Source organism: Schistocerca cancellata, chromosome 2, assembly GCF_023864275.1.
Source record: "Schistocerca cancellata isolate TAMUIC-IGC-003103 chromosome 2, iqSchCanc2.1, whole genome shotgun sequence".
NCBI lineage: Eukaryota > Metazoa > Arthropoda > Insecta > Orthoptera > Acrididae > Schistocerca > Schistocerca cancellata.
The window spans coordinates 755,467,995-755,483,016 of record NC_064627.1 but is presented as its reverse complement, the minus strand read 5'-3'; positions in this window follow the sequence as shown (position 1 = coordinate 755,483,016).

Here is a 15,022-nt window from a genome sequence, read left to right as displayed (position 1 = left end):
TCGACAGTGCATTTGCATCGGCAGTATTCGTATTTCCAAAAGCAGAGTGTGAGTCTTGACTTAATTGTGAAAAAGATGATGACACAAAACCTGAATCTACGGTATTTGCAAGATTAGGGGTCTGTCATTTCGGATTCCTGAGGCGATCTGTTACTGACCAGTCGATCGACAGTACTTAACTGTTCACTAACCTACTACCTGGTCTATGTCCCTATGCACTATTACCAAATCAATGTCTTGAATATTTGTCGCCGGCCGGGGTGGCCGAGCGGTTCTAGGAGCTACAGTCCGGAACCGCGCGATCGCTACGGTCGCAGGTTCGAATCCTGCCTCGTGCATGGATGTGTGTGATGTCCTTAGGTTAGTTAGGTTTAAGTAGTTCTGAGTTCTAGGGGACTAATGACCTTAGAAGTTAAGTCCCATAGTGCTCAGAGCCATTTTTTTGAATATTTGTCACTTCATTACAAGGTGGTACTAACACGCTACGCTCACTCTTCACTTTCATTTCTCAATTTACTTTCCAGCGTAATGTTACGCTTTTCACACGCTATGATTATCACACAATTTTACACAATAACACACAAAAAACAATTTAAAAAGCAAAAATAAGAAGACACATTAAAATAGCACTTAAAATAATAAATATCTAATTAGCTGCAAAAGCGACTGCGAAATACTTGGTGCAAATTCACGTGCATGCCACAACTGCATTCTTCATTACAATACTGTACAACATTGAAAAACTACAACTACAAAGGAAATTCATACAACTATGCACTAGGAGTAATCAATAACTAATTTCTAATCATGCACTGATCATTCAAACTACAAGAAAATCAGAAGATTCCAGTGAGGTATCCTCGGCTAAAGGTTGAAAGGTGAAACTTTTTAATTAAATAAATTTTCTACTTAAATTGCAATAACTGAGGTGAAACTTCTTAATTTAACTTTTTACTTAAAGTGCGGAGTGAAATTGACTATACTGTCTGTTTGCTATTTTATCATTTCAACACTGTCCCACAATATCCTAGCGCAACGCAATCTGACTGCTCAAAAATGATAAACTGACTTCAAATAAGTAATACAAAAGAATGGCCCTGAATAAGAAGAAATCCTAACAATAACCCATACATATCATAAGTCACTTACCTCACAGAAAATCTTCATTACACGAACTACAGCAATGCAGCAATCACCAAAAAGCCAGCTAAATAAAAGATTCTAACAACAGTAGGCTCTGACTACTAATAGGCGTGTCGTTAGCAAAGGAAAGATTTTTTTGCAGAGCAAACAATGTATTTAGCAGATTTTACCTTTATCATGTGACACCCAGTTCAAAAAAATTATCTAATCATCAGTAATAAATCTCCGTAACGGATAAACATTCAGACCATCCGCTCGTGCTAATACTGCAAACCTTCAACACTGCTAAATATTAACCTCTAACCTCCATCACTGCTGACTACACACTCCCAACTTCCATCACTGCTGGCTGTTCACCTCCAACTGCTAGTCCAAGCAGCCACAGAGTCTCATACAGAGTGCACACAGCGCTGTCAGAGTTATTAATGCAGAGCGATACATAGCGCTGCCAACATACAAACACATAAACAGCCTACTTACAAAATAAACAAGCCACAGAAATGAAAGTCCTTACGTCACTACTGGGACACAGACCGCTTGAAACCAGGATATATGGAATCGGTTATCAGTATTTGCAGTACGGGAAAAATTGACTATTATAGAGGCAGCTGAGAAGAGCATTTAGAAAGAACGGACGGTACAAGTATTCCTAAAATGGCATTTTAATACAGACCTATTGGCCGAAGTGACCCAGAAAGACTGAGGCTAAGCGGGCTGAAGCAGGAACAGTCCTAAAGGCTTAATATCTGAAATGATGGTGATGATGATGGATTATTATCCGTCCTAGCATTCCAATTTCAGTGCCCACTATTGCAAATCTTTATCTTATGCAAGAAATTAATTCCTAGGCACACTTCATTCATTTCATACTATTTTCTATACGTTACTTTTGCATTTAGATCACGAACACACATTATTTCGAATTTTTTAAAGAATTGACTTACTGTCAAACCGAATTTTGCGATCTTAAAAATGTTTTATATAATAATTTATTACGATAATATTCACACTCAGTTTCGACAGTTTGTCATCTTCAGATGTGATAATCTAATCTCTTTTGTCATATGACAACAGTATGTGTAATTTACTGACATATTTTGTATCATTTCTCGACGTTCAGAATACACATAACTTTAGTTTTATATTTCGTGACAAATCTGTTAGTGCATTAATCATCACGTTTGATGATGGCAGTGAACTGCCGAATGTGGTTATCTGAGTTTTACCGAGCGAAGTGTTTATAAAACAACGCATAAAACTGTATGTTTGCGTGCTAATCCGTTGCACCGTGATTCGAGTTTTCAGAGACCCAACTGGAAACGGCTTTACAACAGCCTTTCCTGCCCATGCGTTACCTAGCTTATGTTATTTCATGACAACAAGAATGCCTTTATGCTACCTGGAAGAACAGTATCCTAGAACATCTTCATGAAAGGCGTTTTCGGGAACGTCTTCCCAGCTTTATACGATACATCGTCTCCTGATATTGTTTTAAATATTGAGTCGACAACGTCCTCTCTGAGCTCTTTGGACGACAGAACAATGTCCTCAAGGAAGCGTTTTAAGTGTGACTCTCTACATCAAAGGCATCAATGGTATAACGCTGACAGAGGTTTTTCCCGTGTTCATTGTTTCTGAATGACTCCTCCGTGTTTTCATCCCCTTCCCGCTTTGCAACAACAAGACATGAGTTGTACAGCTAACGGCTGGAAGAATGGATGGCCAAGAACTGCTCTAACTTTCAGAGGAGAAGTATGGGTGTCCTTTTTAACCGTTCTGTTCTGAAGTATCCTGAACAAAGGTTGAGGGACACTGTTCTTAATTTTAAAGAAACAGTGATGTCCGCCTTACATCGTGCCTATTAAGATCGTAACAGCTGTAAACAGACGTTCAGTACGAGTCACACTCAGAACAGTTGGCGTTAGATGACGAGTATGTAGCTTCTATGCGATCTGGTAGAGCTCACTAGCTGACGAACACTGGTTGAGCTGCAGTTCAAATATTGTCATTTTTATTTGCAGTTCTATTTATTTAATTTTCTAATTTTTTATTAATTACTATTATAATTGTTCTTAGTTATGAGAGTGAATGAAGGTGTGAATGTGGAATAATTTTTATGTAAAGTTTTTGTACTATACATTGAAGTACCCAGTCTCGCGTGAAACGTTCGAGAATGACGTCTGTGTTAGTCATTCGTACCGGGGAATAGGTTATAAACTATTTCGTCAGTTTATGGTTCTGGGGAAATGAGATTATGATTTCGATAAAGAAGTTTAAGAGGTGATTAATTTTATATTTGTGGGTTTTTAAAATTTATATATGTTAATCTACTGTTGTGATTCAGTGACAATTTTGTTTGGTTTTGTATATATGCGCGGGATTGAGCGGTTTGATGCTGCTTTCCGATTGGCTGTGATGTTCCTCTGCCTGTCAGAAATTAGCACACTCGAGCGTATTTTCGGAGCTAGAAACTTCTTTTGTGTAGAGAGATGAATAGAGTCGGAGCTAAGATCCCATTGTGATCAGACTTATTGAAGGCGCTCCAATAAAAATTATTAATATTGTGACATTTCGGTACGGAAATGTTTAAGAAGTGCCGTAAAGTGTGGAAGAGAGTTCGATTTAATGCACTGTGTGAAATTCGGAACTTTTAGTAACATTTTAAATAACTAAATTCCGCTAGAACGTGAACATTTTGTTAGGTGAGAATGATTATAGCAACATTTCAGCTAGCTATTCTGGAACAAAGAAACCGTTTGTAAACTTTCGATGATGTATAATTAATAATTGCCATAAACTGACTACGGTTATTAATGATATGTGCTTGTTGACTTTTAGGACTCTATACAGCTTAAAGTAAGGCTTGGTAGTAACTTGTGTATGCAAGCTTACCGTAATAGAGTGAAATTTTACGCTCATAAATACTTTTATTTAACTGTTGTTAACCTTCCGCCTACAGAACAATTTTAATGCGACTTGTGTTTACTATGCTCACAACTGTTTCTACTACAGCTTTTTCCAGCTGAGAACTCCATTTCAATAATTTCAAGGAGGGGTGCGTGTGAGAAGACACTCACAAGGTGAGTGGCACTTTATATGCAGCTGAAGCTCACCTCGCCGCCGCAGTCTCACATTTAATTTTAAGTTTTCCTACCTTGAAGACATAAAAGTACGGCCCCGTAAAGGATTAAATATTTTCAAATGTATTAGACAGAGTTTGTGTGGAACAGACCAGTCTTGTCTGCTCCATTTCTACGGAGCGTTTGTGTGATTCTGCTGCATCGAGTATAGGTTTGCCAGGCTCCCTCATTTAGAAATATAGGTAGTGGTGTACCATGAGGGACTGGCCATCGTTACGTTTAAGGTCAGTCGTATTCCGAATCTCTACCCTGAGTCCGGTGAGCCCGCATTAATCATTACTCAGAGCCTCCTCAGAACGTGACAAGCCTGTAAAGAAGTATCCGCGCGCCAGACGTCCACATACTATATCGTTGCTTAACATGACTATTTATTTTTTTTTTTTACCCTCTACACCAAGTGTAACTCGCAGACTTTTCATGGAAAGACACGGCACATGACGAAGCCACCAAGAAAACTACTAGAAAACGGAAAGAGTGTGGAAGATAAAATTAATCCAGAAAATCCGATTGCAAAGTCATCTTGCTGACGAGATGGTGAGTTTATTGGTATGAAGCACCGACATATAAACCAGGTAATTAATGAGTGTCGTGCCGTATGAAAGTATACTCGCCGGCACAACGGTGGATTCTTTGGCTTGCTCAGGCTGGAAATGGAGTGGAACTATAACATATTTAAAAAATTAGTTCACTTTATTAAAATACACATAAGAAGGTTTACTCAACTTTGTATGATCCATTCCTACATGAATCTTCTGAGTAGCCGGCCGATGTGGCCGAGAGCTTCTAGGCGCTTCAGTCTGGGACCGCGTGACCGCTACGGTCGCAGGTTCGAATCCTGCCTCGGGCATGGATGTGTGTGATGTCCTTAGGTTGGTTAGGTTTAAGTAGTTCTAAGTTCTAGGGGACTGATGAGCTCAGAAGGAAAAGAATATAAATCGTTTTATTATTATTGTTTTAATATTTATTCTTTCTATAGGTTTTTTAATTATTAGTCCTAATATGATTAGAATTTCGTTAGGATGAGATCCCATAGTGCTCAGAGCCAATTGAACCATTTTTTTTTTTGTTCTGAGTATTTACAGCTGTCTCTGAATGTTAAAGTATCATTTGGTACAGGCAGTTTTACAAGACTCTTCACATGAAGACTAACTGACGTAACGTACACATAAAGTTTTTCCTGAAACATTTAATACACAAGTGGCCTATCTAAGTCGATGTTATCGTCCTGATCGCTGACTGCGAACTGGGCTGAACGTTCCTCTGCTCAGGCATAAGTAGACCATCAATTGTGATGAAGGCGTTGCTCATTCGCTGGTGCAGCATGCAGCGACTATACATTTCTGTGGTTTCGTTGCGAAGCGCCAACCTTGCTTTGGCGTCTTGCTCTTCGAACAACACCACAAGTACCTAATTTAATCAGTCAATTTGAGGATCAAAATTAATTTCCTCCAGCCAAAAAGTGCGAACGATTTCAAGCCCACAAGGCGAACTATCGGATGGAGGAGGCTCAAAACTTTTGCTGTTGACTATTCAGTTAATATTAAACAACATTCGAGATGGCCAGTTGTTTTAAAGTTGAAGACATTAGGTTCAAACTCGATCAGAGTGCACGCTGGTTTATGGCGATACCAATTGTACGTGCATTAGAAGAAATGGCACCCAAAAAGGCCCTGCAACCTAAACTTGAAACTACAAAGCAGCACGGCCTGCCTGTGGCCCAAGGAACTGTTATTGCCTCCTGTCCCGGCTATGTTGGGTATGGGTACCTCTTCATCTCCCGCTGAAGTATATTGCGGGGCGGCACCCGAGGGAACGAAATCATGGAGAGATGATGTACGGGCCCCAGTCGTAAGCAGTCTCTTGCAGATTTTAGATGTGTCGCTTCGTGAGTAGCCGCAATGAAGACGTTACTGTCATCTTAGGGCACGGTTGACTCTCCATCACCATGGAAGCAGACTCATGTACAGACCGGATAGCTATCGAGTAACATGACTAGCTATCGAGCAACTACAGTAGTTGCTTTCGCTCCGTCACATCAAATGCTTCTCTTGCAATCAGCACCGTGAGTTCGACAGTAGTAATGCAGTAAGCTTCAACGTACTGCCCCTGTTTCTCCTAACGCGTGTCGATTGCAGATTGTGTGTGTACAGAGTAAAGTCGATGACTTGTTCGACATGCGCGGTAAATCTATACTGCTGCCGTTCGCATGCCTGGGCCATATTATACCGTTGCTCGCCCATGACTTTTCAGTTATTGACTGCGAGCAGTAAGTGAAAGGAGGCAATGCGTTTTGCAGCAAAGCATCACTATCTACAACTTGCACTAACTCATCAATGTGTTAAAACGTATCTCTGCTTCTCTCACAATCGATCGCTGTATAGCTGTGTGCCTTTTGGACGCGAGTGGAGTCATGCAGCACAATTCGTTTTGTCTGTAAATCGGGAAAGTGATTACAGTTTCCTCTGGTTCGTGCGCAAAGTTTTTGTCTGAACAGGTACTCTTCTGCTGGACGCTGTAGGGTGAATACCCATCTCGAGCGCGTTAGATTGGCCTCGCCGTTAACTGCGCAGCTGGTAACAAAAACTTCCATAATTATAATGCATGTTGCGAAAGGCCTTCAGCCTACCTCTCCTTCAATGTTGCAGTGTAAATGTTGCATTTCCTTGTGGTATTACCTTGCAATCACTGAAGACTTGTTTTAGGCACTTCATGGCCAGCACGTAAGGCTAGATTCTCACCTAGTGTATGTTTCGCGGTTCCTGTATCTTCCGTACCGATTTTTTAACACGGTGAAAATTGTAATTAGTTGGCAGTCGTAGGTGAGACAATTCGTAGTTTGCTTAACGAATATCTGCCCTGATTCTCTTAGTCTGCTAAAAGTATTACAGCAGGTCTGTCAATGATAGAAACAATATTAAACAGCAGAAGAGGCGTATACCATTCTGCTGGTTATTAGGCCATGTGGCAATATGTGACAACGAGCAAGCGGACAAGCAGCAAGTAGGTCAACAGGTAACACAACATGACGCAATGTACCATTTCCCTGCAGGCTGTCATCTCGCTGTACATTGAGGGATAAAAGCTTCGGTCGGTGCAGCTTGGGCGTACTGGCTATGGCCTCACTTTACACCTACTCCCTTATGAAGTCTGTTGTAAGCAATGAATCACTAGTTCGAAAACAATGGTGGTATTCAAAAATCCATACAAATTGTAAAAATGTATGTATGTATGTTCCTCATCTCCTCCTAAACAGAGTTTAACCAAGCCTGGTACACATATCATTTACTGTCGGAAAAGAAACACTGTGGGCGTAAGAACCATCCACCTATAAAACGGGTTGGGAGTGGGGTTGAAAAACACCGTAGCCTGCGACGCGAGATTACCCATACTTTAGTCATCCAGTATTTGAGAATGAAAGTACATAGAGACCTGCAATAAATTTTACATTAACTTCGAAAGCTTACGAAACTGTTTCTTGGTGACGACCCTCACAAATGATGAAAAGAAAAAAAAATTGTCATGTACTACATTTACGCTGTTCATACAGTAAAACTGCCACATGAAGCCTGCGATTTTAATTTATCACTTCTTTACTACTATCTGTAGTCGTGGCGCATTTTGAGGACAGTATTCATGTACATCACTGAATGTAACAGAAAAAATTACATCATTGTGTGACACATAGATAAGGAGGTATGGAACCATGACCACTCAGATGAGTGAAAAACTACCGCATCAAAGAAGAGTTTAAATTTATTACTTCTAACTCTGTTCGCAACGCGTAGCGCAGACAGCATCCTCATACATCCTCATATGCTGCTCATTGTATATAGAAAAATATATCATTTCACTACACACAGTTCAGGGGACGTGACGTCATAAACAGTGAGATGGGTGAGTAACTACCGCATCATGCATGACGTTTTAATTCATTACTTCTTGAATACTAACACTAATCGCAACATATTCCGCAGACGGTATCCACATATGCCACTGAATGTACTTAGAGAAATATATCATTTTACGACGAAAATTTCAGGAGATATGTCGTCATAAACACTGAGATGCGTGAAAAACTGTCGCATCATGCATGTCATTTTAATTTAGTACTTCTTACTCTCAACAAATTTCGCAGACAGTAGATACATACACCACTGGATAAACCTGAAAAATCATGTAGTTCAGAAGATACGACGTCATAACCATTAAGGTGCGTGAAAATGAAGCTTCAGTGCGAAATTCGCTAGACATACAAGGGAAATATGTGCACAAATACGCGTGAAATGTGTTATATGTATGTGAAATACATTGGAGATGTGCGTATACGAAGAAAGCCATGGGTAAAAAGATCATCCTGAGTCCCTGGAACGAACTAATATGTTACAAACTGGATTGAAATACTGTGGGGGTAAGAAGCATGCTATTGGGGTGAGTGTGATAACGTGCAGAGAGAAGAGAGGATGAGGAGGGAAGGAGGAGATAGGCACAGATAGGAAGATGACAAGGTGTTAAGAGATAAGTGAGAGGAAATGGATAGAGAGAGGGGAGAGGAGAAGATGGACAGAGAAAGGAAAGAGGAGGAGGACAGAGACAAGGTGAAGAAGAGAGAGAGAGAGAGATAGGGGAGGAGAGAATGAACAGACAGAAGAGGGGGAAATGGACTAAGAAATGGAAGGAGATGGACAAAGAGAGGGGAGAAGAGGTGACGAACACAGAAAAGAAAGGGGAAGAGTCGAACAGGGAGATGGGGTGGAGGAGACGGTTAGAGAGAAGGAGAGGATGAGATTGACAAAGACAAAGGGAGGAGATGGAATTAGAGTGGGAGGGAGGAGCAGCTTGAGACAGAGAAAGGTGTGGAGGAGATGGACAGAGGACATGGAGTGGAAGAAGTGAACAGAGAGAGGGATTGGTGTACATTGACAAGAACAGCAAGATGGACAGAGATAGAAGGGAGGAGAGGTGGACAAAGAGAGAGGGGCAGGAGGTGGTGGTTAGAGAGTGCAGGGGGGAAGGAGGAGGTGAGCAGAGAGAGATGGAAGGAGAAGATGGATAGAGAGAAGGGGAAGAAGAAGACGGGCGAGATAGACAGAGAGCAGTGTATATATCAAAAGGAGAAAAGACTCACACAGTCACTTAGCCTCAGTGAGGCGCAGAAAGGCGTGAAATATGCAGACATAAAAATCTGTGACCACCTGCTTAATGATGTAAATAATTTAATGCATAATAAAATAAACTTCACAAACAAACTGAAGTCGTATCTGCTAGATAACGCCTACTTCATACAAGCATTTCTCAACGTGTAGTAATAGATTATATAATGGAAATTTAATACAATAAAATATTTGAAGGAGTGGATGTGGACTCTGAAACGAATGACAGTTTATGAACTGCAGATTAAAACTGAAGAAATTTCAATAATTGAATTTTTTAAGTTTCAGTAGGAGCATTAAACGACGATTGATTGAAACAGAGGAAAGAAATACAATATAAGCAGAATGGTTAGCATCGAGAGATTAAATAGTGAACGCAGCGGAGACCAGTTCGATAAGAAGACAGAGTAGAAATCCTTAGATAGCACATGAGATACTGAATATAGCTTAAAAAAGTAAAAAAATATATATATACCGCTAGATAAAAAGAGTAAAGTACCCAGAGGACATGGTGAAATGTCATTGTACATATCATCGACAGGAATGTAAATAATTAGAATTACAGTTATCTGTGATAGTAAGAACGGCCACCAGACTGCATCATTGTTCATTGTTATTACCAGACCTGGTAGGGTATATAAAGGGCATGGACAGCGTTAGATTTTGAATGATCGTTTTAAAGGACACAGAGACACAATGTATTCATGTGATACAGCGTTATCAGACTGGCAGAGTTTGAAGGGGACTTCATTGTGGGTCTCGATCCGGTAGATTTAACAAATCGTGCGATATCCATATTTGTGAGGCATTCGTATGTAGCTGTGGTCCTCCTCATCTGCGCCTTCCATCCGAGAACAAATAGTGGACTCCCTGCAACTTTCTGTGTCATCCTTCACCACTGGCAAGAGATTAGCAACAGTCGAACAAGCATATTACCGTCCATGCAAAGGCTGCCATTAACAGCGCAACACAGACCGCTGCCTGTGGAGTGGTGCCGCGACCGGGAAGAGTGGGCTGTTGATGAACGGTGTCATATTGTGTCCATCTGTGAATCGCGGTCTGCACTACCCCGGCTGTCCGTCGGTGAGTAAGGCGCCGACCTGGGGAAAGATCCCATTCTACCACTGTTTTGGAGAGGCATAACAGTATTTCTCCTGGCGTAACGAGGTGGGGAGCCATCGGAGGAGGAGGAGATTAATGCTTGTCCAGTCGACAACGAGGTCATGAGACACGGAGCACAATCTCGAATTAGGGAAGTAAGGGGAAGGGGAAGGAAATCGGCCGTGCCCCTTCAACGGTACCATCCCAGCATTTGCCTGAAGCGATTTAGGGAAATCACGGAAAACCTAAATCAAGATATACTGATACGGGTTTGAACCGTCGTCCCCCCGTATGCGAGTCCAGTGTGCTAACCACAGCGTTACCTCGCTCGGTCGAGCCATCGTATAGAACTTCAGAGGGATCTCTGACGGCGCAATGATACGTCACAGACATCCTGTGTCCTCACGTGCTAGCCCTCAAGCGATAGTATAATGTTGCCGTTTCTCAACGTCTCTCTGTAAATTGCCTCCGTGATGTTGAAGTACTCCAGCAGTGAGCAAGATTCCCTTACCTAACGCGAATAGAACATGTGTAGAACCAGCTCGGAAGTCAGTTGCGTTCCAGTGCCAGTATCAGAATTTCAAGAACCCGTTACAACAGTTGTGACCAGCTTGCCTCAGGAAAGATACAAAGGCATTATGAAATACTTCCCAACCGATCAGCGCATGCATCTAGGCCAGATGGGATAAAACGTCATACTGATGAATGAGCTCATACAGTCAAGTTCTTTGTAAATGTGAATCGATATTGTAATTACTGAAATAACGTTATGTAGCTTCTGGGTGCTTCGCCATTCTTGTCAGGCAGTGTACAAAAGAGCAGCAAATAAAGCAGGCAAAACAAAATACAGACGTCCACAAAATGACATCGACGAAAGTGCAGAGTGGCAAAGCAAGAATGGCTAGAAAAGAAATGTAAAGCTGTTCAAATGTATATGACGAAGCAGGAAAATGAAAATGACCTTAGGAGCAGAGAGAAGCAGTTGCTAGTATATCAAGAGTTCTGATGGCAACCTAGTATTAAGCGAGGAAGAGAAGGCTGAAAGGTGGAAGGAATATACAGGAAATCTATTTAGAGAAAGTGAACTTCAAAACAATATTATTGAAATGGAAGAAGAAGAAGGTGAATATCGGATTGGATATGTGATACTACGCAACAAATTTGACAGAGCGCTGTTGAATGGCCGAGTGGTTCTAGGCGCTTCAGTCTGGAACCGCGCCACCGCTACGGTCGCAGGTTAGAATCCTGCCTCGGGCATGGATGTGTGTGATGTCCTTAGGTTAGTTTGGTTTAAGTAGTTCTAAGTTCTAGGGGCTGATGACCTCAGAAGTTAAGTCCCATAGAGTTCAGAGCCATTTGAACCTATGTTGAATCAATGTACCTGGAGTGGACGTCACCTCTTCAGAATTACTGAGATACTCCACCTTTAGTATGCACGGAACATGAGACATGCTAAGTACCCTCAGACTTCCTGAACAATTAAAAAATTTAATTCTAAAGAAATCAGATACCGATACGTATGGATATTACCGAACTATCAATTTAATAAATCATAGTTGCAAAACAGTGATACAAATTATATGCAGAAGAAAGGAAATTCTGGTAGAACTCTATCTCTGGGAATAAAAATCTTGAGGCGTAAGAGTAACTTCGTGCGTTGGCCAAGGGAATGTTATAGGACCATTACTTTTCACAAAATATATACAAATGACCCAATAGATAACCTTTAAATTTCGACGAGGCTTGTCGCAGAAGGTGAAGTGCAGTGTGACATGCAGAACATCGGGGCTTATTGCAGGGGATGGCAGTTGATCCTCAACATAAACAAATTTAGCCTTTTGCTCATAAGTAGGCAGAAAGACCCATTATTGTACAATTATATGATTGCAGAACAACCAGTCGCAGAATAAACTGTCACATCCGTTAAATATCTAGGAATCTTCATACAGAGCGATTTAAAGTTGAATGACGATATGAAACTAATCGCTGTTAGGGAAGATGTCAAACAGATTGCCGGCCGCGGTGGCTGAGCGGTTCTAGGCGCTTCAGTCTAGAACCGCGCGACTGCTAGGGTCGCAGGTTCGAATCCTGCATCGGGCATGGATGTGTGTGATGTCCTTAGGCTAGTTAGGTTTAAGTAGTTCTAAGTCTAGGGCACTGATGACCTCAGGTGTTAAGTCCCATAGTGCTCAGAGCCATTTGAACCATTTTGTCAAACAGATTCATTGGAAGAATCCTCAGGAATTGTAAACCACCTACAAAGCAGATAGTTAACAAAGCTGTCGTCAGGCACATACTTGCACATTACTCGTCAGTTCGGGATCCGTAACAGAAAGGATTGAAAGCGGAATTAGAGACCCAAAGAACAACTGGGCGTTTAGCTACAGGTTCGTTTAGTAAGCGGGGAAGTGTTGTGGAAATGCTCAGCCACCTACAGACACAGAAAAGAGAGGCGCTCGACAACACAATATGGTTTACTGTTAAAGATCTCTGAGCGTACTTTACAAGAAAAGACAATCAATATCTTGCTCCTTCCTACGTGTGCCTCTCGAAAAAACCGTGAAGGTAAAATTAGAGAGATTCGAGCTCACACGGAGGTTTACCAACAATCGTTCTTTCGGTGGACCATTCGCGGAAAAGAGTGGCATAAAGTCACAAAGTACCCTCCGCTTCATAAAATTAAGTGACTTGTGGGTTATAAATGTAGATGTGGATGTAGAAGATCAGTTGGTGTCCGGAAAATTGAAGGAACGTGCGAAGCTAAGCTACATGTTCGTAGGATATTTCTTTAAAAATATGTTGGCAAAAGGCAATCCTACATTTCTAACAACTTTTGACAACGTTGAAGTTCTCTACGTAGTAGTTGTATGGATAAAACGCGATAAGCGAAGGGTTATTTACTATTTGTGCAGAAATCAGGCTAGGATTATGAGAGTTTAGGACATGAAAGAAGGGCAGCTGTTGTGAGAGAGTGACACAGGGTTGCAACCTATCACTGCTATTACTCAGTCTTTACGCTGAGCAAGCATTAAACTTTAAAGAAAACGAAGGAGAACTTTAAAAAGTGAATTAAAGGTGAGGAGAAGGAATAAAACTTTTGAGATTTGCAGATAACATCGTAATTCTGCCACAGACAGCAAAGGACTTGGAATAGTAGTTGAACGGAACTGATAGAGTCCTGAAAAATAGTTATAAGATTAACATCAACGAAATTATAACAAGACTAATGAAATATATTCGCACTAAATAACATGTTGCTGGGGAAATTGGATTACGAATAGGCTAAAAGTAACAGACGAGTTTTTCTATCAGGGCAGGAAAACAATTGACGATGGCCAAAATAGAGAGGATACAAAATGCAGACTGGAAATAGCCAGAAAAATACTTCTTAAAAAGATACATTTGTTAACATGCGATATAGATTTATGTGTTAGGAGTTATTTTCTGGAGGTATTTGTCTGGAGCATAGTGAAATATAGACAATGAACAGTTCAGATAAGAAGAGAATAGAAGCATTTGAAATGCGATTCTACAGATGAATTCTGAAAGCTAAATAGGTAGCTAGAGCAACTAACGAATCTAAATGGAGAAGAAAGAAATGTATGGTTTAATTTAATTACAAGAACGGATCGCTTGATAGGACACACCTGAGGTATCAAGGGACCGGCAGTTTGAAAATAGAAGCACGTTTGGGAGACAAAAGGGAGCAGGACTAAGGCTTGCGTATAGTAAGTATGAGCAAATGGATGTAGGTTGTGGTGGTTATAAGTGATGAAGAGGATTGTGCGGGACACACTAGAGTTGAGCGTTGCCTCAGAGCAGCCACAGATCCGATGACCAAAAGTTTCAAAGAGAAAAAGTGTGGGGAGGGAGGAGAAGGGGGTAGATTAATCATATCTTAGTACAAATCACTTTAGAAAAACAAGTTAAGACGAAATGTAATTCGCCAGTTTGTTGGCATATTTTTCACTGAGAAACAGTACTATAAATGTACATCACTGAGAGAGGTCGCAATTAAATCCTCGGCACATGCAGATAACTAACAGACTACGTAAACAACTGCCTTGAAGTACAAAATCCCAATCTCTTCACACTGCAATGTTTTATGCAGTCCGATCTAAACACTATTAAGACTGATGATGATAATGAGATGATGAGGACAACACAAACACCCAGTCCCCGGACAGAGAAAATCCCCAACCTGGCCGAGAACCGAAACCGGAACCCCGTGATCCAGAGGCAGAAACGCTAGCCAGTAGACCACGAGCTGCGGACTCTATAATGGCTTGAAAAGTAGTTAATAGTACAATAAACCACACAAAACTCAAAAACTGCCAATTGAGGGAGTTATTTTAGTGACTTTCTACCGAGTGATATCTTCGGGCATTGTGAAAAATTTTACTGAATAGTTGTCTTTCTTTGCGGAACTGAGCTCAGGTGAATGAATAGTGGGCACAATCATTCCTTGAGCCTTAAACTAACGATCCA